This window comes from Acinonyx jubatus, chromosome B2, assembly GCF_027475565.1.
Source record: "Acinonyx jubatus isolate Ajub_Pintada_27869175 chromosome B2, VMU_Ajub_asm_v1.0, whole genome shotgun sequence".
NCBI lineage: Eukaryota > Metazoa > Chordata > Mammalia > Carnivora > Felidae > Acinonyx > Acinonyx jubatus.
In genome coordinates, this window is record NC_069385.1 from 79,990,720 (window position 1) to 80,017,144 (window position 26,425).

Here is a 26,425-nt window from a genome sequence, read left to right on the forward strand (position 1 = left end):
AAATTAACCTAGAAGTGTGTGTTAAACTTTTCCTCAATAATGAAGGAAAATAGAGATATTTTCAGACATACAAAGACTTAAAGGAGTTTACTACCTATAGATTTCTCGCTAAAATATTATCATAGACTATGCTTCTGTGATATTACTAAGTCCAAAAGGAAAGCATGGCATGGAAGAAACAACAGTAATTACAGAAATTGGTAACATGTTGAAAAATTTAATTACTGGGGCACCTGGGTGGCTCAGTCGGTTAAGCGTCTGACTTCAGCTCAGATCATGATCTGTGGTTCGTGAGTTCGAGCCCTATGTCAGGCTCTGTGCTGACAGCTCAGAGCCTGGAGCCTGCTTTGGATTCTGTGTCACCCTCTCTCTCTGCCCTCCCACACTAGTGCTCTCTCTCTGTCTTTCAAAAATAAATGTTAAAAAATTTTTTTAAATTTAATTAGTGAAAATGATTTCTTGTTTGTGTGAGGATGGTGAAACAAAAATTGAAACTAAAAAAATATTCTAGACATTATAACAAAAGAGGATGAGAGACGTTCCATTGCATTTGGTTAAAGCATCTTAAGGTCCTTGGCTTGTTCACAAAGAGGCTGGAGATACTGAATTATATTGTACTTTGTTGTAATACTTTCTAGTTAATTACCTGTGGAAAATATATAAATAAGTGATGAGATCAAAGGAGGCAGAAAAGGCTCAAAGAGGTAGGAGGAAGATTAAAATAGCGCAATGTTGTGAACCAGAGGATATAAAACTTTCAAAAAGGGAAAGGTGATGAATAATGCCAAATGATACAGACCTATAAAAAAATTGAGGGTACAGATGTCTATTGAATATAATATTTAGAGGGTTATTAACGACCTTCAAAAAATTGATTCACTGGGAACTGGTTGACAAACTGTTAAAGGATGAGTGAGTGACTAGAAAAAGGAAAGTCAGAGAAGTATCTAATAGTATATGAAGGACTTTTTTTTCTTTTTAGGAAAAGTAATTGGATTCAGACTTTCCAGAAATGAAGATAATATCCTACCTTATCTTATAAATACCCCAGACACAGGAAATAGCTCTCCTCTCTTTTCTTATTATTTCCAGGTTTGTGTTTTGCTTCCTTACAGGTTAAAGATGTTTATCTTCTGGTACCTTAAATGATACAGGTAGAACAGGATAGTGGGCATAGGGTATGCTGTGTCCATGGGGACTTTGGCCAGTCAGGTTTATTTACTTTTCTCCTCTGCCTATCTTACACAGAGTTCCACAGTCTAATAAATATAGCTTTATCTTGAAAGTTACAAATTAGTACAGAAAAAGTATTCCCAAGTACATCTCAACTCTCTAAGGGAAAATAAATGTGCAACATCCTCCCTACTATATCATCTTGTTGTTAGGCTGGGCTGTCCTATGTTTTGCTGTTGAATTGGAAACCACCTGATTCTGTATACACACTTGACTGACCTGTTGGACACTTCAGTTTGTCAGGTAAGCTTTTGGTTTAAATCTTCTCTCACTGCACTTATTTTTTCTTTAATCTATCTCACATCACTGGCCTTGGTTGATATTATCTGGCTTATTCTTGGTATTCACATGTTGGGCTGCATAATATAACCACGTAACATTTTGTTTACACAAAGCAGTGGATGCCTTAATGAAGGGAGAAGTACTATTTTATAAATAAAACTAATATAGTAATAGTAGCAATTACTAGTTGTAATTATATGTTAGCTGACTTATACTCTTTTTATTCAAGACAATAAAACAATTTGACAGCTTGTTTGTAAATTTAAGCTGTGAAATTCTCACTTGGGTAAAGACTGCTTCTTCTTGGTATTCATTTCTTTGAAAACAGTGGATTAGAGATAGCTTTGCCAATAGATACTTTAAACTCCAAAAATTATTTAATTCCAAATTCCAGTTGTATCCAAGCCAATAGGACATTGCAGATATATAAATAACTTAGGGAGAAAATCTTTTTAAATTTCTTGAGTTTATGCAGATGCAATGGTCAATTTCAATTTGTACTGCACATCAAGGGAAATTGTGATGAATAAGAGAGGGCTACTTACAGAAATTGTTTCTCTGTTCATGATACTTTATTAGATATTTTTAAAGAATTATTATAACACCTTGGTTAGATGGTCAATCACTAGAGATATAACTGGCCACAGCGAGGTGGATGCTAAATAAATTACCAAATTATCAGAAAAAAAAAAAGATGATATCCAATAATTAGAAAAAGTAAAAGAGAAAAGACCGTAGGAAAGAAAACATGGAGTTTGGAAGCTAGAAGAAACATAGTCTCATTTTACAGATAAACAAACTAGAACAAACCAGAAATTTTTAAAAGTTAAGTGCCCCAGTTTATGGGACAGAGACAGTCTAATGTTCTTTCCACTGTGCCCTGCTGCCTCCTAAGGAGGAATGATTATTTGCAGTACATAGAGGCCTATTGTTGCTGGCCACACTCTTTCTCAAAGCAAATGAACAAACAAAGTTTGCTTCACCTCTAGCCTCCCTGGACTCCTATAAAACTCTGTTCTTCTTGTTCTACTTCTTTCTCTCTGGCCACCTCTTTACTTCATGTTTCACTGATTTCTTTCCCCTGACAAACTCAGTCCTCAGCCTACTTCTTCTGTCTCTAAATTTGTAGCTACTTTCATGGATTCAACTTTCACCTCTACTGACTCAGTTTTCTTATTTGTAAGATGAGAGAGCTGGAGTAGATTTATTTTAATATTGAAAGCAGGGTCAGGACATCTGGGTGGTTCAGTCAGTTAAGCATCTGACTCTTGATTTCTGCTCAGGTTACCATGTCACAGATCAGATTGTGAGATTGAGCCATGCATAGGGCTTCATACTAACAGCACAGAGCCTGCTTGAGATTCTCTCTCTCTCCTCTCTCTGCCCCTCTCCACTCTCTCTGTCTTCAAAATAAATAAATAAACTTAAAAAAATAAAAAAATTAAAGCAGGGTCAATGACAATGCAAGATGATGGATATTATAAAAGTTTTATTTAAAAAACAGTGTTATCTGAACAGATACGTCACCAAAGAAGATATACAGATATTAAGTAAGTGTATGAAAAGGTGTTCCGCATCATATGTCCTTAAGGAATTGCAAATTATGCAATAAGGAGGTACCACTACACACCTATTAGAATGGGCTAAATCCAAAATGGACAGCACCAAATGCTGATAAGGAGTGAGCAGTAGGAGCACTCAGTCAGTCTTGGGAGTGCAAAATGCTATAGCCACTTTGGAAGATAGTTGGGCAGTTTCTTACAAAAACTAAACATACTCTTACCCTCTGATCCAGCAATTGCACTCCTTGGTATTTACTCAAAAGAGTTAAAAACTTACGTTCACCAGAAGCCTGTATATGGATGTATATAACAGCTTTATTTCTAATTGCCAAAATTGGAAGCATTCAAGATGTTCATCAGTAAGTGAAAGAAAACTTGAACTGTGGTACCTCCAGAAAATGGAATATTATTCAATGCTAAGAGGAAATGAGCTATCAGGGCACCTGGCTGGAATGTGGAATGTGAGGCTCTTGATCTCAGAGTTGCAGGTTTGAGTCCCATGCTGGGTATAGAGATTACTTAAAAATAAATCTTAAAAGAAAGAAGAAATGAGCTATCAAGCAATGAAAAGACATGGAGAAACCTTAAATGCATATTACTAAGTGAAAGAAGCCAATCTGAAAAGGCCACATACTGTATGATTTCAAATATACAATATTCTGGGGAAGGCAAAACTATGGAGACAGTTAAAGGATCAGTGGTAGTCAGGGGTTAGAAGGCAGGGACAGATGATTAGGTGAAGCACAGAGGAATTCTAAGGCAGTGAAACTATTTTGTATGATAGATGCAGGATAGATGCATGTTATCATACATTTGTCAAAACCCTAGAATATACAAAACCAAGAGTGAACCCCAATATAAACTGTGGACTTTGAGTGATTATGACGTGTCAATATTGGTTCATCAATTGTAACAAAGGTGCCACAGGTATAGGGTATAGATAGTGGGGGAGGCAGTGTGTGTGTAGGCGGATGGGGGTATATGGGAACTCTCTGTATTTGGTTTGACTTTTCTGTGAGCCTAAAACTACTCTAAAATATTTTTATTAATTAAAAATTTTTTAATGTTTATTTATTTTTGAAGGAGAGAGAGAGACAGAGCCTGAGCATGGGAGGGGCAGAAAGAGAGGGAGACACAGAATCCGAAGCAGGCTTCGGCTCTGAGCTGTCAGCACAGAGCCCAGGGGGAGGCTTGAACTCATGAGCTGTGGGATCATGACCTGAGCAGAAGTCCGGAGGCTTAACCAACTGAGCCACCTAGGCCCCCTTACTTATTAATTAAATTTTTTAAAATTTGTTTTTCAGATATATAAATAACTTAGGGAGAAAATCTTATTTAACTTCTTGAGTTTATGCAGATGAAATGGTCGAGTTTATACTGCACATCAGGTGAAATTATAATGAATAAGACAGGGCTACTTACAGAAATGGCTTCTCTGTTCATGATACTTTATTAGGTATTTTTAAAGAATTATTGTAACATTGTGTTTCAAAAGGACAAAACTATTTAAAGTGACTTGCATTATCAAGCTATGTGAGTTGTGAAACTTACCTCTTTTGATACTTTGTTGCTTTATTTTTTAAATGAAGTGTGTGTGTGTGTGTTTTAGAAAATATCATTAAACACCACTACTATAGTTCTACTTACAGAACTGTGTGTTTTTAGGAAAATGCCTTGATAAATAAACTTCTGTGAGTGTGGAAGGTGAGGCCTTGAGAGTGTAGTCTAGAAGGAGACTGCAGTACAAAGAGAGAACCAAGCAGTTCTGCATAAAGAAGTGAACACAGATGTGGGAGGAGGAATGTCAGGAAGAAAGACAAGGAAGCGTGGAGTTGGAGAAAAGGCCATACAATATAGATAGGAGGCTAGATCCTCTGGAGAAAGATATAAAATTCCCTGGTGGCTTTGTGGCCAAGAACTTTAAAAACCATAGATACCTAATTTACAAAATTTAGTTGTTAACCTTTCAACAGTGTAACACATCAGAGCACTGCATTGACTGTGTGGTTTGGGGGAAGTCAAGGAAAGCAGCTCTGTTTAGAACAAAGAAGCAGGCATATGCAAGACCTCTGCAAGACATGTGTGAGATCAAGAGTTCAGTACAAGTGGGAGCCACAGTTGACCATGAGAATGAAAGTACACAGGATTAAGGGCAATGGAATTTCTCACAGGAGCCTTTCTCAAAGAGAGAATGGGGTTCAGGCTGACAGATCAGATGACTGGATTTCCAGAACAATTTTGGGGATGATTGAAGGTGGGTAGAACAGTGCTTGACACATAGTGGTAAAAACTTAAGTAAGCACTTGACTTCCAGTTGTCTTGTATAGTCCTACATCAGTTTTGGAGCTGGGACAGCCTTGGCTTTGAGGAATGTTCCTGAGTAAGGTAGGGAAGCTCTGATAGAACAAAATTAGCTTACGTGGTACCTGACAGAGTGTGGAGGAAAACTGCTTTTCTGAAAATACCACTCACCCAGCTAAAATAAAGGACAGAACCTGTTAGAGGAATAGGTTTAACTCAAGTCATGTCTCTGAGGATGGAGTTAAGGCATGTGATTTTTTTTTTTTTTTTACGGACTTGTAGAAAACATGCTTAAGTAACATTAAGCTTAGAAAATATATATTGTGAGAACAGTAAAAAATTGTCCCAAGGAGGCTTAAGTTAGATAAATAACATTCTGAGAATGACAAAACTGAACAAGAAAACAAACTGTATTCTCTCAGAAACGCGTTCATAAAATTCAATAGGATCAGAAATGCTGACTAACAAGATATGGAAGTGCTCCTGAGTTGCAGTGAATAAAAAAATAGAGGGGGGAAAAAGAGCAAATGACTGCCACCACTGGATCTGTTCTTTTTCACTACCATAGTGATCATCCTTCTAAACAGCTTTCCTGTCTGCTTCCAGACTTTCCCACCAGAACCAACTGCATAATTCCATGGCCACTTAGAAGAAATGTAATCATTTCCATCAGCAATTTAGAGCCTAAGGTGGTCTTTTCATATCAAATCAGATTTTAAGTCTGTGAAATTCAAGACTTTTTATGAGCTGTTCCAGCACTTTTTACTAAACTGATTTTTGGTGTGCCTTGATTTCTGTCTGGTTTATAGCCAAATTTGCTTAATGATTTTTGCATATATGTAATAATCTTATCTGCACTTCATTGCCGGCTCACTAGCCATTTGCCTATGAAGAAAGTACTCCACTGTCATCTTAATCACTTCATGTTCTGTGCTTTCCCTAAATGTAATTGATTTCTGTTTGTCCAGAAATATCATGGAATAAAATAATCCTGAATGTTTGAACAATGTGGCTGAGTTAACATACCTAGTCTACATGAATTATCAATCTTGAATGAGTTATTTTATAATAAAATTCTTAGTGATAAGATTAAACATGATAAAGTCTTTCTTTGATAATTCAGAAGAAACTTTAGCATCTTGGAGTGGCCTTGGCTCACCAATACAAGCAAGAATTGTTATTCAGTCGTTCTGCAAAGTAAATCTGATTATTAAGGTGTTCTGGGTGTTTTTGGATTCTGGATAAATAGTAGATTATTCTAGCCTTCAAAACATAAGTATCCTTTGGTTTTCTCATATTAATCCTCTTAGACTGTAATCATTTATGGAATATCCTGGGAACTTATGTATTTGACTATGGCATTTTGGCAATGAAATGCCCACCTCATCAGCTCTGTGTATTTTGTTTGTTGAAGATTTTCCTGAAGTCATGCAGACATATTCTTTAGCGATACGGAGTGAGAGTTTGATTGCCTGAATAGATTTTCCCAAACTTGCCCTTTTGTAATGGCAGGAGAAGATAAATAGTTCAGTGCCCTAACATCTTCTGACCATTTGCTAAATCTTTCCACTGCAATAAGTATACTGAGATGGTGGCAATTTCTGTGAGTTCTGCAGTGTTACCTAGAAAGAGCATGGGCTGTGGGGGCATACAGACCTGTGGTTGAATGTCATTTTCTAGGTCTGTGGCCTTAGGGATTTCCTTTATAATGTTTCTTTATTTTGATGTGGTGAGGGGGAGAGCACAAGCTGGGGAGGGGCAGAAAGAGGGGAACAGAGGATCTGAAGCCAGCTCTGCACTGACAGGCTGACAGCAGTGATCCTGATGTGGGGTTCAAACTCCAACTGTGAGATTATGACCTGAGCCAAAGTTGGATGCTCAACTGACTAAGCCACCCAGTTGTCCCTACTTTAATGTTTCTAAGACTCAGTTTCCTATTCTGAAAAATAGAGATAATATTTTATATTATTAAAATAATGTAGAATATTATTCTACATAGAATATAGAATATAGAGATAAGACCTATTGCAAAGACTGCTAATGTTTGCAATATCCATGTTCTCCTTGTATTCTTGGGCACAATTAAACTCTGTATTTTCAGCCCTTCTTGCAGATTAGTCTGTCCATAGTTGAGTTCTGGCAATGGAATGCTGGTGGAAATAAAATGCCAGGAAATAAACTTCCTGGTTTGGCCCATAAAAATCCCCCAGGTGGCCTCTTCTCTCATTTTCTCCATCTGCTGGCTGACTGGAGACAACTATAGAGACCTGTTAGACATAAGGGCTACAAGACATAAGAAGCTTGGAGCAGAGTCTGCTGACACTCTTACCACCCCCATTAGATGTAAGGAAGAAGTAACATGTATTTTGGTAAGCCACTGAAATTTGGAGGATGTTTGTTTCAGCAGTTAGCCTACCCTGACTAACACAACTCTAGGATTGATATAAAGACTGCAGGAGGAATCTTGGTAAAGCATCGAACATAAATTGAATGTTCAGTACATGACAGTTATCTTTACCATTATCCTTTACATGTACAAGCATGTGAGCATTCAGGCACTGCAGGTACCAGAGATTTCCCCAAGTGACCAGACTGACAGGATCTGAATTGACAGGACTGACCTCTTGCTGCTCTCTAATACTTATACCCACTGTTAATTCACAAATTCCTTGGAAGTATGGATGGTTAATTCGTTTAGTTATATATTTTTTTATTGAGGTGTATTTGACATATTATATTAGTTTTAGGTGTGCAATGCAAAAACAGTCACCACAATATGTAAAGTTAACATTCAGTTATAGATTTTGACATCATATATTTAATCCTGTTATTGACCGGCTAGTTTTATTCTGTATCATTGTAACATTTGATACCCCTAACTTAGATCATATGTTTTATATCTATAAATGTATACCATTTAGGATCCAGGAGAGAGAGACTAGACCAGTGCTGTTCAATAGAAACATAATGTGAGCCATGTACATACTTTAAAATTTTTAGTAGTTACATTAAAAAACGTCTAAAAAAACCCAGGTGAAATTAATATTAATAATTTATTATTTAAACTGGTATATCCAAAATATATTTTAAACATGTAATCAGTATTATTTGCATTCTTTTTTTCATGATGATTCTTTGAAAATCAATGTATATTTTATACTGGTAGCACATTTTGCTTTAGGCTGGCCTAAGTCCAGTGTTCAATAGCCACATTTGTATAGTGTCTACCATAATGGACAGTTCAGAAATGTACAAAGCAGAAAAAACCTTTCAGCTTTTGAAAAAATCTTTGTAGATGGAAGATAGCATTATCTTATTGTTCTCAGAAAATAGACATGGCAAGGCAAACATTCACATCACCAGGTTCAGGAGATGAACACTTTACTTATGATGTGTTATTTATCTGAGGTACAAGTCTGGAAACTTCTTTGCAACTCCACCTTCTGTAGTACTTTGTATTTAGAAGGTTCTTATTGAGAGTCATCAATGAGGATGATCAATGTTCATAAAATTATGTATTCAACATTTATAAATTTATACAAATATTTATAATTCTTATAAGAAAATGAATATTTTTGGTTCATATGCTAAGAGAAGCATGCAAAAGTCTGAAATACAATGGCTCCAAGGTCTTAAGATCATAATAAAAAGTTTTTCTTAAGGAAAAATTAATTACTCCTGGCCTTTTCAGAATAAATTTAAGTTCTTTGTGTAAAATACAGGATTTAGAAATCCATTGCTGCATATTGAAATGCACATCTATCCTTGTTTCAATGAAAGCATAGAAATAAGTCACTTCTTAATGTATAAAATGAAAAACAGAGTTTAGTTCAAAGACATTGGATTTACCATAGTAAACAATGCTTGAATAGTATGGTTACTTTAAAAATGACAGTCACTCCCGGCAGAGAAATAATTTGTTGGAAGTTTGAAAGAAAATGGATTATTCAAGATGTCATTTCATGAAAAAGAAATAATGTCTTTGATATTTAATGTACCAAACAAGAATTTAATGTCCTTGCTAAAAAAGCTGGAGGTATATTTAATGGTTAGAAAAGATAGGGTTTTAAGAAAAAAATAAATTACCTTGTTTTTTTCTTGCATGACAGAAAGGAGATTAGATATATGAGGCAAATCGGGGAATTCAGGGGAAAAGTCGCATGTACAAATCAGATGATATAAGGAAAAATTAATAAAGGTAAATACAGCTTGTTAAATGATAATGGACACAAGTCATGTTTAACATAACTGCATTAAAAAAAAACTATAGTCATGTACATTTAATCCCAGTATTTATTTATCCTATAAACATAACTGCATATTAAAATTAGAGTGCACCATTGGTGGGAATGTAAATTGGTACAGCCATTATGAAATTTTCTCAAAAAGTTAAAAATAGAACTACCATTTGATACAGCAATCCCACTGCTCCACTGTCATTGCTCCACTCCACCTATTCTCCACCACACTACAGAGGACTGAACACTAATCTTGTTCTTAATGTAAATGGCATGGCTTCACAGTCACAAATTAGGAATAGAAGACTGGCCCAACTTTTATTGCTGGTATAAGAGAGATGAGCTTTAGATTAACTATTCAAAAGCAAAGACATCGTTTTTAGGAGATGTTCCCTGACCTTTAACTTGCTATACCTATCAATTTATTTAGCAATCGACTCATTAGGTGATTTATAATACATAAGCAATTTGTAATGTTTTATTCTTAGAAGACTTAACAAGAAATCATATTGATTAAAATTAAATGTTTTAACTCCACATGGATGGACCTAGGGGGTATTATGCTAAATGACATATGTCAGAGAAAGACAAATACCATATGATTTCACTTATTTGTGGAATCTAAAAAGCAAAAGAAACAGCAGAAGCAGACCCACAAATACAGAGAACAAACTGGTGGTTGCCAGAGGGGCGGGGGGGGGGGGGGCGTGGTGGAGGGATGGGCAAAATGGATGAAAGGGAGTGGAAGATACAGACTTCCCATTATGGAATGAATAAATCACAGATATAAAGGCACAGCATAGGGAATATAGTTAATGGCATTGTAATAGCATTGTACGGTGACAAGATTGTAGCTACACTTGTGGTGAGCATAGCACCATGTTTAAACTTATGGAATCACTATGTTGTACACCTGAAACTAGCGTAACATTGTGTCAACTATACTTCAATGTAAAAAAAAAAAAAGAAATGTATCTGAGACCTTAAAAAATTAAATATTTTTTTTTATTTTATTTATTTTTCTTTTTTTTTCAATATATGAAATTTATTGTCAAATTGGTTTCCATACAACACCCAGTGCTCATTCCAAAAGGTGCCCTCCTCAATACCCATCACTCACCCTCCCCTCCCTCCCACCCCCCATCAGCCCTCAGTTTGTTCTCAGTTTTTAAGAGTCTCTTATGCTTTGGCTGTCTCCCACTCTAACCTCTTTTTTTTTTTTCTTCCCCTCCCCCATGGGTTTCTGTGAAGTTTCTCAGGATCCACATAAGAGTGAAAACATATGGTATCTGTCTTTCTCTGTATGGCTTATTTCACTTAGCATAACACTCTCCAGTTCCATCCACGTTGCTACAAAAGGCCCGAAAAACAAATAATCCAGTGAAGAAATGGGTAGAAAACATGAATAGACACTTCTCTAAAGAAGACATCCAGATGGCCAACAGGCACATGAAAAGATGCTCAACGTCGCTCCTCATCAGGGAAATACAAATCAAAACCACAATCAGATATCACCTCACGCCAGTCAGAGTGGCCAAAATGAACAAATCAGGAGACTATAGATGCTGGAGAGGATGTGGAGAAACGGGAACCTTCTTGCACTGTTGGTGGGAATGCAACTTGGTGCAGCCACTCTGGAAAACTGTGGAGGTTCCTCAAAAAATTAAAAATAGACCTACCCTATGACTCAGCAATAGCACTGCTAGGAATTTACCCAAGGGATACAGGAGTACTGATGCATAGGGGCACTTGTACCCCAATATTTATAGCAGCACTCTCAACAATAGCCAAATTATGGAAAGAGCCTAAATGTCCATCAACTGATGAATGGGTAAAGAAATTGTGGTTTATATACACAATGGAGTACTACGTGGCAATGAGAAGGAATGAAATATGGCCCTTTGTAGCAATGTGGATGGAACTGGACAGTGTTATGCTAAGTGAAAAATTAAGTGTTTTATAGGGGTACCTGGGTGGCCTAGTCAGTTGAGTCTCTGACTTCAGCTCAGGTCATGATCTCGAGGTTTGTGAGTTCCAGCCCCGCATCAGGCTCTGCGCTGATAGCTCAGAGCCTGGAGCCTGCTTTGGAATCTGTCTCTCTCTCGCACCTTCCCCGCTCATGCTCTCTCTCTCTCTCTCTCTCTCTCAAAAATAAATAAACATTAAAAAATTAAAATATCCTGTAGTTGTTATGATATTTTAAAGGCCAAAGTGGGGATTAGGTGATATAATGCCTGATTGTATTTATTGCAGCCTTGCTTTTATATCTTAGAATTGTTTGCTTTTAAAATTGGTATACAATCTCTCTCTTTCTCCTTCTCTCTCTCTCTCTTTCTCTCTCTCTACGTGTGTGTGAAGGGGCTAGGAAAACAAGGCCTTAGGTAAGAAAGTTAGAAAAAATGGTTTTTTTGTTAAGTAAAATTAGACCTTAAGCACTACAGCTATAGGTCATGTTGGATAAAATTATCTTGCCTTTTAGGCAGATTCATAATACTTAAAAACATTAACCTGTATATTATAGAAAGTATTGGGAAGCTTGAGTGAGTGAATGCACACAAGTTTTGGGCACAGGACAAGTGATGAATGAATGGTGACTGCTTTGTTATTTATTGTCTCCATACAGTGCCTAGGGTGTTTACAAATTGTTAATCCTTTGAAATAATGTGAAAACCCACAGTTTCCAATCCAATAGTTTAGAAAGCCCAGAATCTCAGTCCATTAAAATGGATTAGGCCTTTGCGATCATTTTTGTTTTTCTCTTAAAAGGGAGTTGAAATATTGAAAGGATCTTCCAAGTCAAGCCTCCCTGGAAACCCTTTTTGTTACCACACGCACTGGTGAACATTGCTCAGTTTCATGGCAGGGGCATGGAGCGAAGGAGTTCCTTACTCTGTTTGTAGCTGCATTCATCCTGGTTAGGGATTCCCTGTAGGGGGTAAAATTCGGGGCTTCTAGATGTCTAATTGTGACTTGAGGCTATATGACTTGGAGTTTTGCCACCTCCTTCCCCTGCACACTTTATGGGCTGTTGGTAATTGGTTGTGGAGTACAGAACTTCTCCCTGTAATCGCATGGCATAAACCAAGTATTTTAGGTTCTCTATTACCTGTGGGGGCAGCCTCTCAGTGATTAGGAAGCTTCAACCAGGAGTATCTAAAACATGCTACCGTACTGACTAGAGTTTAGACCAGTGATTTTCAAACTTCAGTGTGCATCAGAATCACCTGGCGGGCTTATTGGAACATAATTGTTGGTGCTTGTCCCATGAATTTCTAATTCATTAGCTCTGGATGGGGCCCGAATATTTGCTTTTCTAACGGTTTCCCAGGATATAATGCTGCTGGTCCATATACCTCAAAATATTTCCATAACTGCTTTTGCTAAAATAGCATTTAAAAATTTAAATTGTAGAAAAAAATTTAAATTGAGTCCTCTCTTCATAGGAAATTTGCCACTCAGGAATTGTTTTATTAACCAATATCATATCAGATATGGATATATTTTGTTGGCAGACAGAACTGTATAAAAGTTATTGATTGGGACTTATATTGAATTTGCTCTCAAACCAAAGTATATAGTAATGGCATTCATTTGTGTGCTGCTTTTTTATTTTGTAATTATAAAAGTTAAACAGAAGTGCATTTGGGTGAAATACAAAGGAAAAATTAGATTTAACAATTTTATTTTGTTTAAATTTGATTAATTTATTTTAAATTTCCCTGCCTTTTCTTTATTAAAATTTTTTTTTAATGTTCATTTATTTTTGAGAGAGAGAGACAGAGTGTGAGTGGGGGAGGAGCACAGAGAGAGGGAGACACAGAATCTGAAGCAGGCTCCAGGCTCTGAGCTGTCAGCACAGAGCCTGATGCAGGGCTTGAACTCACAAACCGTGAGAATGATCTGAAGTCAGAGCTGAAGTCAGACACTTACCGTAGATTTAACAATTTTAAACAGAATTTATTTCTTTTATTCCATGATTGAAACTCTTTATTTGAAAGCATTTTTCAATTTTATTGAAGAATTATTGACAAAAATTATATTTATTTAGGTTTTATGATTTTTAAAATGTGTACAATGTGATGATTTAATATACATATACATTGTGAAATGATGGCCACAAACAGTTAATTAACACATTTAATTTGTTTAAATTAGTTTGAAACAAGTTTTCAAGAAGTATACTGCAGTTTTACTTTTGGGGAACATATTTTTATGGAAATCAAAATAGATTATGATGTAATGTGAAAGGACTATATAGTAACATTGCTGAAACTTACATTCTTTGCTGAACACTGATGAATGAGACTTTTAAGCATATTTACTCCTAAAAGATGTATGTAAAGGGATATTAATTACTGACATCTATTAATTGTTGATTACAGCCAGGCATTGTGCCAGATGCTTTCCATACATTAGCTCTTTTGATCCTCACACAAGTATATGAAATAGATGTTAAAGATGATAAGACCAAGGCTCAGAAAAGTTATGTAACATCCCGTAGTCACATATCTTTGTAGGATTTGAGAAGAGCTCACTCTCAAGTTTAAGCTTTTAAGCAGTATCCTATAGAGATTTTGGTTCAGGACAAAATTGAGAAGTCACAGATGTGAGCCCTCTGTATTGTCATCTCTAAGGAACCTCTGTTCCTTTAGAGAAATCTCCTGTACTCTTCAAGTATGTAGTTTTTTTTTCCTGATTTCTAGTCATTTATCTCTATCAAGAAAGTTCATATTTCATTTGCATGTGAGAACACTCACTAATGTGTTAACTCTGGTCTTTTAATTTTGTCTTCTCTGTTAGTTAAAGGCTCTGTTTCCTATTGAAGAAATTTTAGGCACTATCAAGCCCAAAACCTTTTTCCAAACAAGTAAAAATTCTTATCTCTGAAATCATGTTATTCCTGAGGTTATGTCTAAAAGCTGACCTGCTTGTGTTAGGATTCTTTGGAGCCTGGGAGAAAAACTGGGATTCTTGGGCTTGTTCTGTTCCCTCTTCTGGCTCTGCTCCTCCTCTGGCTCAAGCTCCATGGACTTGGCCAAATCACTTACCCTACTTACATCTCAGATTCCTCATTTACCTTTTATACTATGCATGTTTAGCCTTCAGATTTTGATACCTCTATAGCATGATCTTCTCTCTGAGCACAGTATTTAAAAATCAAAGGGGACAGTGCTTCCAATTGTCAGACTTATTTTTAAAAAGCCAAGAAATGGTGTTGAGAACTAGCGTTATATTTCATGCATCTTCTGCATGCCTCTAATTTACCTTAGAGCCTAACTCACCGTGTTTATTTCCTATTGTAGGGAGGTAGTTTTGGTAAGAACTATTCTGTTCTGTTCTGGCTTTTGCCTTTTTTGTTACCAAGCATTCTATAAACGCTACTCTTGAAATGCTTGATCTGACCCAAGTTGACAAGTGCTTATTTTCCTTCCTGAAGCAAAAGCCCATTAGCACTTCAAAAGGTTTTAAACCATAAGATTCCCATTACTCCAAATGTTCTCTCCAATTTAGATTGACAGTTTTCCCACTCCATCAAACACTTGGTAAAAGAGCATTGTTCATTGTTCATCTGTGTCTTCAGAAAAGTGTAAAAGTATAAAACAGTATATATATATATATATATATATATATATATATATATATACACGCATTCCCACAGGAACAAAAGATGAGGAAGGCTATATTATATGTCATGTTCTTTTAGTAATCATTTTATTTATGAATTCAGCACTTATCTGGGACCCAGAATGTGTGAAACACTGATGCTGTGAGACTCAGACCATCTTTTATAACATTTGAATATATAAGCTTTTTTAACCTTGACTTTCTTGGTAGCTATACAGATACTTTCATCAGGATAAAAAATGAAAACTTTGTTAAAATAGTTTGAGGTAATATTCCATAGCCTGTTCTATACTTCTATGTGTACAAAGTTGAGAAGAACCTTTTATTTTCCCTAGATGGGGACATGAGGATGTTGCATCACAGTCCACATCTATTGAGCATTTGTCGCTGGTGCTGTACCAAATGTTGAATGGATACTATCTCATTTAATCCTCTCAAACAGCCCTCAGGCATAACCATTAAAATTTTTTTAATGTTTATATTTGAGAGAGAGAGAGAGAGAGAGAGAGAGTGAGAGGGGAAGGGACAGAGAGGAAGGGAAACACAGAATCTAAAGCAGGCTCCAGGCTCTGAACTGTCAGCACAGAGCCTGATGTGAGGCTTGAACTCACAGACTGTGAAGTCATGACCTGAGCCGAAGTCAGATGCTTAACCAACTGAGCAACCCAGGTGCTCCATTATAATCTCAGTTTTCTAGTTTTGAAAACTGAGGCATAGAGAGCTAAGTATGTTGTGCAAAGTCACACATCACAGTCAGGATTCCAGTTGACTCTGTTGACTCCAAAGTTCATGCTATTAACTGCTATATTTGTAAAGGATGTTTGCTGAAGATGAAAGGTGATCCTACACTTTTTAAAAAACTTAACTTTTAATTTTGTGTTCACAGAAAAATTGAGAGGAAGGTACAGAGATTTCTCACTACTCCCTTACCCCAACATATAATAGAGCTTCCCCCATTATTAACATCCCCCACCAGAATGGTATGTTTGTTACAATTGATGAACCTACTTTGGCATATCATTATTACCTAAAGTCCATACATTTTACATTAGGATTTCCCTCTGGTTCTGTATATTCTACAGGTTTGGGCAAATAGACAGTGGCATGTATCCACTATGGTGGTATCATACAGAATAATATCACTGCCCTGAAACTTCTCTGTGCTCTGCCTGTTCATCCCTTCCTGTCCCTGACCCCTGGCAGCCACAGATCTTTTATTGTCTTCACAGTTTTGTCTCTTTCAGAACATCATATAGTTGGAATCATAGAGTATATAGCCTTTTCAGATTGGCTTCTTCCACTTAGTAGTATGCATTTAAGTTTCCCGCACGTCTTTTCATGGCTCAATAGCTCATTTCGTTTTAGTGCTGAATAATATTTGAGTGTTGAGGTGTACCACAGTTTATTTTTCCATTCATCTACTGAAGGACAACTTGGTTGCTTTCAAATTTTGGCAATTACAAGTAAAATTTCTCAAGTCCAGTGGGGGATCATTATGATCAGTACTTTATTTAAAAAATTTTTTTAAAAAATAATTTATTGCCAAGTTAGCTAACATATAGTGTATACAGTGCAGTCTTGGCTTCAGGAGTAGATTCCTGTGGTTCATCGCTTGCATACACCACCCAGTGCTCATTCCAACAAGTGCTCTCCTCAATGCCCATCACCCATTATCCCCACCTGCCCAATCTCCCACCCCCATCAACCCTCAGTTTGTTCTCTGTATTTAAGAGTGTCTTATGGTTTGCTTCTCTCTCTGTAACTTATTTTTCCTTCCCTTCCCCTATGGTCTCCTGTTAAGTTTCTCCAATTCTACATATGAGTTGTTGGAATGCAACACATTGTTGCAAATGACACGATTTCATTCTTTTTCATCGTTGAGTAGTATTCCATTTTTTATATATACCACATCTGTTTTATCCATTCATCAGTTGGTGAACATTTGGGCTCTTTCCATAATTTGGCTATTGTTGATAGTACTGCTTATAAACATTGGGGTTCATGTGCCCCTACAAATAAGCACTTCTGTATCCTTTGGATAAATTCCTAGTAGTGCTATTGCTGGGTCATAGGATATTTCTATTTTTAATTTTTTGAGGAACCTCCATACTGTTTTCCAGAGTGGCTGCACCAGTTTGCATTCCCACCAACAGTTCAAGAGGGTTCCCCTTTCTCCACATCCTTGCCAACATGTGGTTTCATGTGTTGTTAATTTTAGCCACTCTCACCAGCCACTCATACCACCAGTGTGAGGTGGTATGTCAGTGTGGTTTTGATTTGTGTTTCCCCGATGATGAGCAATGTTGAGCATCTTTTCATGTGTCTGTTAGCTGTCTGGATGTCTTCTTTGGAAAAGTATCTATTCATGTCTTCTGCCCATTTCTTCACTGGATTATTTGTTTTTTGGGCTGTTGAGTTTGGTAAATTATTTATAGATTTTGTATACTAACCCTTTATCCAGTATGCCATTGGCAGATATCTTATGATCATTATTTTTAAATCTTCTATCAAGCGTATTACTTATATCCATTTCACTTAGGTCTCTTGCTGTGGTTTTGCCCTGTTGTTTAATTTGGGACATATTCTTCTGTAGCCTCATTTTGTCAACTCTCTGTGTCTGTTTCTGTGTGTTAGGAAGTCAGCTACATTTCTTGCTCTTGTAAGTAGTGGATAGGGCATGCACTTTTAACAAGGTGTGTTAGTTCTTTGCCAGAGGGGACATACCTCCACTACCACGACCGGAGAAGCCAGGGCCCCTCCACAAATTGTGTGTGGGCAGGGCACATGGTACCTGCAAGTTTTGCATTAGTCCTCTTCCACAGGTGACATGCTCCCACCACTGACACTGGGGTAGCATGGGCTCGAGCCACAAAGCATGCACAGGTGGGCACACACCTTTAACAAGGTATACGCACTCCTCTGTGAGAGGTGACCAGCTGCCTCTGTTGCTGGGACTGAGGACCACAGGTGTCCCTGTGTTCATACTGAAGGGTGGGGAAGGGAAATGACACCTACCAGCTCCTTTGTTCTTGGAGAGGTCCCTCAGTGAACCCTACTCCTCCTGGACACTCTGAAATAAGTAACTAACTCTCTCCCATATGACCCAGATGTTTTCCAAACTACTGATTATATATTGTATCTCTGAGGGCTCTTTGTTGTGCTGTCTCTTAAAGGGTGGGGACTCAGCTTTCAGTGCTCTGCCACTTCTCCCAGAGCTAAGCCTGCTTATTTTTAAAGTTCCAGGCTTTAAGGCTTGCTGGTTGTAAGAACTTATGGAATTCAGCCCTTCTGGTAGTGTTCAAAGCCAAATGCTATAGGGATTCATTTTCCCTGTGTAGGGTTCCTGGTGTGACAGTTTGTTTCTTGCCCCTTCCCATGCCCTTGGACAGAAGATGTAGGTCAATTTAGGTCCTTGCCACATCGGCTTTCCTACCCTCTTTGACGTGGCCTCTTCTCTACATTTAGTTGTGGAGTTTGTTCTGCTAGTTTTCTGGGTTATTTACACTGATGTGTTACTCCTACTCCACCATTTTTCCAAAAGTCCTCTGGAGTATATTCTTATTAAAGTGATTTCTTTTGCGGGCTCCTGAGTGGCTCAGTTGGTCAAGTGTCCAACTCTTTTTTTTTTTTTTAATATTTTAATTTTTTTAACGTTTATTCATTTTTTGATAGAGAGAGACAGAGCGTGAGTGGGGGAGGGGCAGAGAGAGAGGGAGACACCAAATCTGAAGCAGGCTCCAGCCTCTGAGCTGTCAGCACGGAGCCCGACGCGAGGCTCGAACTCACGGACCGTGAGATCATGACCTGAGCTGAAGTCAGATGCTCAACCGACTGAGCCACCCAGGCGCCCCTCAAGTGTCCAACTCTTGATTTTGGCTTAGGTCATGATCTCACCATTCATGAGATCGAACTCCACATTGAGCTCTGCTATGTGGAGGCTGCTTGGGATTGTCTCTCTCCCTCTGTCCCTCCCCCACTTGTGCTATCTCTCTCTCTCTTTTTCAAATTAAATAAATAAACATTAAAACAAAAACTAAAACTGTTTCTTTTATGACAGTGTTATGCTGGTTTAATAACATGTAATTCTTGAAATGTATATCATAAGAAAGATGAATTTATAGTATAATAAATTTTTTTCTTTTTTTTCCACTAATTTTTTTGTCAGGTGACTCTTCTCGTCTAATATCTTAACTGATAAGCACTGTTCTAAGTCCTTATGGTTTATTGGCAATTGGCCACTTGTTCACTTGTGAGTGAACAGGAGAATGCTGCTTGGTTAGTTGCCTAAAGAGTCCAGTGGTAAATCATTTGAGTCATTTACAGTTTGGGGGTGAATGTGATCATATTCTTCCCTCAAAGATGATTTTTATAAGAGAAAGTGGAAGATGATCCTGGATATCTTTAAAGGGCAGAAGACATTGGAAGGGTTGGGTGACTATAAGTGAAGACAGGCTTGATTTCCTTTGTAATTTGGTTTGGACTCACTGTACTAGAATGTTGAGTCTTCATTTGGTCTGCCATTAAGCCATTTGGTAACAAAATGACTCACAAGTTCTGAATTTTAGAAAGATTATTTTAAATGTTTATTTATCTATTTTTGAGGGGGGAGGAGAGGAAGTGGGAGAGAGGGGGAGAGAGAGAATCCCAAGCAGGCTCTGTGCTGTCAGTACAGAGCCTGACAGGGGGCTTGATCTCATGAACTGGGAGATTATGACCTGAGCCAAAATCAAAATTCAGATGGTAAATCGACTGAGCCACCCAGGCACTCCTAGAAAGAATAGTTTAAAATAGAGTTTTGATTATTTTGAATTCTGTTTAATGTCTCTGCATAGCTCAGTCTGCATCTGATATCTTAATGTTTTCAATATTAGGTCTGCATCTGATATCTTAATGTTTTGAATAATCAGTGTATTGCATTTCTGATTAAATATTTAGCTCTGGTTTATGTTTAACAGCATTATAACCAGGGTTCTTATCATTCATGCTATTTTTTTTTTTTTTTTTGCTTTCAACATTCATTAGAATATATTTTTCTTCAGAAACTTTTTGGAAATTCTTTTAAAGTTAAAACCAGATTTTTAAAATTTTAACATTTATTTTGGAAAATTTAAGACATCTACAAAAGTAGATAGAGTATCATAGTGTAGGGGCACGTGAATGGCTCAGTTGGTTGGGTATCTGGCTCTTGACATCAGCTCAGATCACAATCTCACAGTTTGTGAGTTCAGGCCCTGCATTAGGCTCTATGCTGACAGTGTGGAGCCTGCTTGAGATTCTCTCTCTCTCTCTCTCTCTCTCTCTGTGACTCCCCTGTCTCTCTCAAGATAAATAAATAAACTTAAGAAAATATCAGAGTGTATATCCATGAACATCACACAGTTTCAATAGTTACCAATTCATGCCAACATTATTTTGTTTCTACCTTCACTGACTTCCTCTGCCATACTATTTGGAGGCAAAAGCTAGATGTAATGTAGTTTCATCGATAAGTATTTCCTCCAGTGGTGACCAAATAGTTTTAAAAATCATGATGAAGTCATACACTTCAATATATTTGATGTCTTTTGTTACTACAGTAAGCATCTTTATTGATGCTTAAATTCTTCCATTTTTGGCTAGTAGATGATTCTTTTTGAGTTGGTTTCTGAGGTCTTTTTTTTTTTTTTTTTTTGAGTGTTTGGTAGTTTCCTTGCTGTCTTATAACAAAATGTCCCAGACTCATATATTTCCTACTCCCAACTTTGGGTCAGCCTTTCTTCCAATGAGTTTTCACTGTTAATAGTGGGAAATGGAATTTCAAGACAAGAATCTGGGTGCAAAGGCTGTTCATTGTTACTAAATTTAGGTTTCTTTTCTTTTCAGTGGACAAAGCTAGATTTTTTTTTAAAAGTAAATATATCCCATGGTCACATTCTTATTTCCAATTCAAATTCAGGATGCAGGTTTTTAACTTAACAAATCTTCTCTTTAATATTGTATCTACTTTCTCCCATGTTGACTATTCTGATTCTTAACAAGGTTTGAAATGATAAAGTTCATATATTAGTAATATTAGTTCTCATTTGCCTTGTCCTTCACTAGACACACCGTCCTCATAAATCAATCAATAGTATGCCAACAATGTGATATTTGAGTACAGATTATTACCTTGTATTTTATATTTCAGTTTTTCCTGCCATGCATACTTTTTTTCTTCCAAGTTTTTATTGAAATTCCAGTTAGTTAACATACCATGTTTATAATACTAGTTTCTATAATTCAGTTTATAAGTCGTCATCAATCATTATCATCATCATTGTTGTCTTTATCATCTCTTTGTGTATAAAAGGCAGAAATAGTATAAAAAGAAGGTGAAATGGATGAATTAGCTCAAAAAACAAACACTACCTCAGAAAGAAATAATAAATCAGTGCAGTCTCTTGGCTCTGAAAACTCCTAAAGAATCAGACTAGTTGAATTTAAAACACTGTAGCTCTTACCAAAGCATGGTAAGTATTGAAGTATTATTTACACAGTTTAAAATTTGTTATTCCCAGCTTTGTTGATGTATAATTGACATATAACATTGTATAAGTTTAAGGTATATAACATGATGATTTGGTATATATATCTGTTGGAAAATATTTACTGCAATAAGGTTACTTCACTTCAACACAGTTTTAATTTCTAATAAAAGCTGTGAATTGAATGACAGAAGTAAAGCAGACATAATATAGTTCAAAAAGACCTTTTTTGATACATACATGCTTACTTTTTGTATTTTCTGTTATATAGTATTTATTTTATATATTTATGTTTAAATGAATTATTATATTTCTCAGATTATATGAAGCCATGGTGTATAATATGAACTACTGAATTAATGATAGTTTTTTGGAAAAGTAATCACCAAAATATATTAAATGTCTGTAGGATCAAATATCCATGTAAAATATTCATGCTTTATTCTTTAGTACCCCAATGAAAATTTGAGTTAATGAAGTCTTCACATTTAGCCTCTAACGATTCTCCTTAATTCATTTTCTTGTTAGTAGTTATGCATAGCTTTGTGGTGTCAAACTATTCTCCATGACCTATGCTCATGATCTTGACAACTTTGTTATCTTGTTTCTCTCCCAGCACTTGGAGTTTTGAACTGGCATGAATAGGTCAGAGCTTGGCCAGTCTATCAGTTTGAGGAGTAGGGGGGAGACATGGAGATGGAGGGAGCACTGGTGCTAGAATCTGGGGCTGCTCATATGTATCAGGGCATCTGAGGAACATCGGGAAGGAACTCTTTGCTCCCTTTCTTTTCTGTATACTATCCAGGGCTCAATGAGATGTAGAGGTAAGTAAACACCAAAATGTAAAATAGATTATGTAGTAGAAAAAGCATGGGATTAAAGTCAGAGCAGTGCTGCTTTCCAGCTATGTGATTTGGGTAATTTACTTAGCCTCTCTAAGTCTTATTTAGATTTCACTCTTTATCCCATTACCCTTTAATATTTTCTTTACAGAACATACACTATATGAAATAGTCTATTTTAAAAAGTATTTGTGGTATGTCTTCCCTTTTTAAAATTCTGTGAGAACAGGAACCTTATCCTGTGTTTATACTACTGAGTCCTCAGGGCACAGAGTAAGTCACTGGCACAGAGTAAATGCTCAGTAAACATTTCATGAATTATTGTTGATTTTTTGAGAAGGTAAAAATGAGATAATTAATGTGAAGTTTAGCACCATGCCTACTAGATAGTGAGTGCTGAATAAATATTTAAGAAAACCACCAAATTCTGGAAGACAGAATTCAGTTCTGATTCATCATAGCCCTATAAATCCAGCTTATCACTTAACATAGTTAATAAATATCTTTACTAAATGAATGCAAGAATGAAATGAATGAATACCTTGGTTGCTATTGGAGCTGATTTTATGGAACAAGCAAATTTTATACAAAAATATAGGAAGATGTTTCAGTACTGATCCAAACACCTGATATTATTCCTTTGTAAAATTATGATCTGTAGGTCATTGTAAATAACAACAGGAATCTCTTTATAGTTAATATATTCCTCCCTATATTATTTCAGAAGTTTTAAAAAATTATAATCTGAACTGTGTAACTTCTGCTTGTTTACTGTTTATACTTATTTTTAAAAAATTTTTTTTAAATGTTTATTTATTTTTGAGACAGAGACAGAGAGAGAGAGACAGAGAGAGAGAGACAGAGCATGAACAGGGGAGGGTCAGAGACAGAGACAGAGAGAGAGACAGAGAGAGAGAGAGACAGAGCATGAACAGGGGAGGGTCAGAGAGAGGGAGACACAGAATTGGAAGCAGGCTCCAGGCTCCGAGCTGTCAGCACAGAGCCCGACGCGGGGCTTGAACTCACGGACCGTGAGATCATGACCTGAGCCAAAGTCGGATGCTTAACCAACTGAGCCACCCAGGTGCCCCCTGTTTATACTTATTAATTTTTCTTTATGAGTTGCATTATTTGATGGGTAAAGTACAGCAATTTTCTTTTGGCTTAGCATATTGTTCCTGTTTTGATGTATCAAGGAAAGAAAGATAAAATGAGCCTGTGGGTCTTAGTCCAAGGTGGCAGCATAGGAAGATTCTACACTCACCTCCTCCCACAGATACACCAAATCTACAATCTATATATTGACATTTATCTCAGAAAAGGATATGAAAACTAGATGAATTACTTACTCTCTACAACAATGGATAAAAGGACCACTTCAAAATGGGTAGGAGAGGCAGAGATATTGTCTCACAAAAAAAACCCTATCCCTGGCATAGTGATACACAATAGGGAAGGATCTCATCAGAGAGGTGCTTGTCCTGGAGGAGTGACGGCTTGGTGCCCCACATTGTGCACCTCAGCCCCTGGGATCTACATCAGTGAGATGAGCCCCTAAGTATCTGTCTTGGAACACCACAAGGCTGATATTTGGGGGTCCCAAACTGCTACGGGAAACTGAAGTTCCTGTCTTAGAGGGAACACATAGAAGAAATGGATAAATTCCTAGAAACTTACAATCTTTCAAAACTGTATAAGGAGAAATAAAAAATCTGAGTAGGTCATTGCTAGTAAGGAGATCAAATCAGTAATCAAAAACCTCCCAATAAACAAAACTCCACGACCAGATGGTTTTGCTGGTGAATTTGACTAAACATTCAAAGAAGATTTAATACTCATTCTCTGAAACTCTTCCAAAAAAACTGAAGAGGAGGGAAAATTTTCACACTTATTTTACAGGGCCAACATTACCCTAATACCAAAAACACACAAGGACACCAAAAAAAGAAACAGGTCAATATCTTTGATGAGCATAGATGCAAAAATACTCAGCAAAATATTAGCAAACATTAAAAGGATCATACACCATGATCAAGTAGGATTTATACCAGGGATGCAAGGATGGTTCAACATTCACAAATCAATCAACGTGATATACCACATTAACAAAATGAAAGGTAAAAGTCATATGATCATCTCAGTAGATGCAGAAAAAGTATTTGACAAAATTCAACATAACATTTGTGGTAAAACTCCCAAGAAAGTAGATATAGAAAAAATACCTCAACATAATAAAGGACCTATATGACAAATCCACAGCTAACATATACCCAGTGGTGAATAGCTGAAAGCTTTTTCTTTAAGATCAGAAACAAATCAAGTAAGCACATTATCCCCACTTTTATTCAGTATAGTGTTGGAAGTTTTGGCCACAGCGATTAGGCGCGCGCGCGCGCGCGCGCGCACACACACACACACACACACACACACACGGCATCCAAATTGGAATTGAAAAGGAAGAAGTAAAACCATCACTACTTGCTGGTTACATATATATAGAAAATATATAGAGTGTAGAAAAACCTAACTACTCCACCAAAAAAAACCTGTTGGAGCTAAAAGAATTCAGTAAAGTTTAGGATATAAAACTAATACAAAAAAATTTGTTGTGTTTCTATACACTAATAATGAATTGTTAGAGAAATCAAGAAGACAATTCAATTATAATTGCATCAAAAATAATAAAATGCCTAGGAATAAGTTTAACCAAGGAAGTGAAAGACTTTACACTGAAAACCAAAAGACATTGATAAAAGTAATTGAAGAAGACACAAATAAATGGAAAGAAATTCCATGTTCATAGGTGGAAGAATTAATATTGTTGAAATGTCCATTATACCCAAATATATGTACAGATACAGTGCAATCTTTGTCAAAATTCCAATGGAATTTTTCACGAAGATATAATAATACTAAGGTTTTTATGGAACCACAAAAATTCTTAAATAGCCAAAGCAATCTTGAGAAAAAATAACAAAGCTGGGGGGCATCATGCTCTCTGTTTCAAACTATACAACATGGATATAGTAATCAAAACAGTGGTATTGGCATAAGAACAAGTAGATAGATCAAAGAACAGAGAGCTGAGAAATAAACCCACACATATATGGTCAATTAATTTATGACAAAGGAGGCAAGAATATACAACAGAGAAAGGGTTATGTCTTCAATAAATGGTATTGGCAAAACTAGACAGCTACATGCAAAAGAATGAAACTGGACCACTTTCTTACACTATATACAAAAATAAACTCAAAATGGATAAAGGCCTCAATGTGAGACCTGAAACTGTAAAATCTTTAGAAGAAAAACGCAGGCAATAATTTCTTTGACATTGGCCATAGAAACATTTTTCTAGATATGTCTCCTTTAGCAAGGGAAATGAAAGCAAAATTAAGCTATTGGGATTACATTAAAATAAAAAGATTTTGCACAGTGAAGGAAATCATCAACAAACCAAAAATGCAACCTATCAGATGGGAAAAGATAATTTGTAAGTGGTATATCTGATAAAAGGTTGATACCTAAAATATATGAAGAACTTATACAATTTAATACCAAAACACTAAATAATCCAATTAAAAATAGGCAGAGGACCTGAATAGACATTTTTTCAGGTAACATACAGATGGCCAACAGACACATGAAAAGATGCTGAACATCACTAATTATCAGGGAAATGCAAATCAAAACCACAATGAGGAGATACCACCTCTCATCAGTCAGAATGGCTATTATCAAAAAGACAAGAAATAACATGTTGGTAAGGATGTAGAGAAAAGGAACTTGGGTATGCTCTTTGTAGGAATATAAATTGGTGCAGCTGCTTTGGAAAAGGG

At 36.5% G+C, this 26,425-nt stretch overlaps 1 long non-coding RNA gene across 1 annotated transcript in view; it reads left to right on the forward strand.

The window, feature by feature from the left end:
* The window catches only part of LOC113598798 (uncharacterized), a 118,434-nt gene that overhangs the window by 3,993 nt on the left and 88,016 nt on the right, over positions 1-26,425 (forward strand). Inside the window, exon 2 of the long non-coding RNA XR_008298516.1 lies at positions 1,386-1,476. This is a non-coding gene — a long non-coding RNA (uncharacterized LOC113598798). The remainder of the gene's footprint in view (positions 1-1,385; positions 1,477-26,425) is intronic.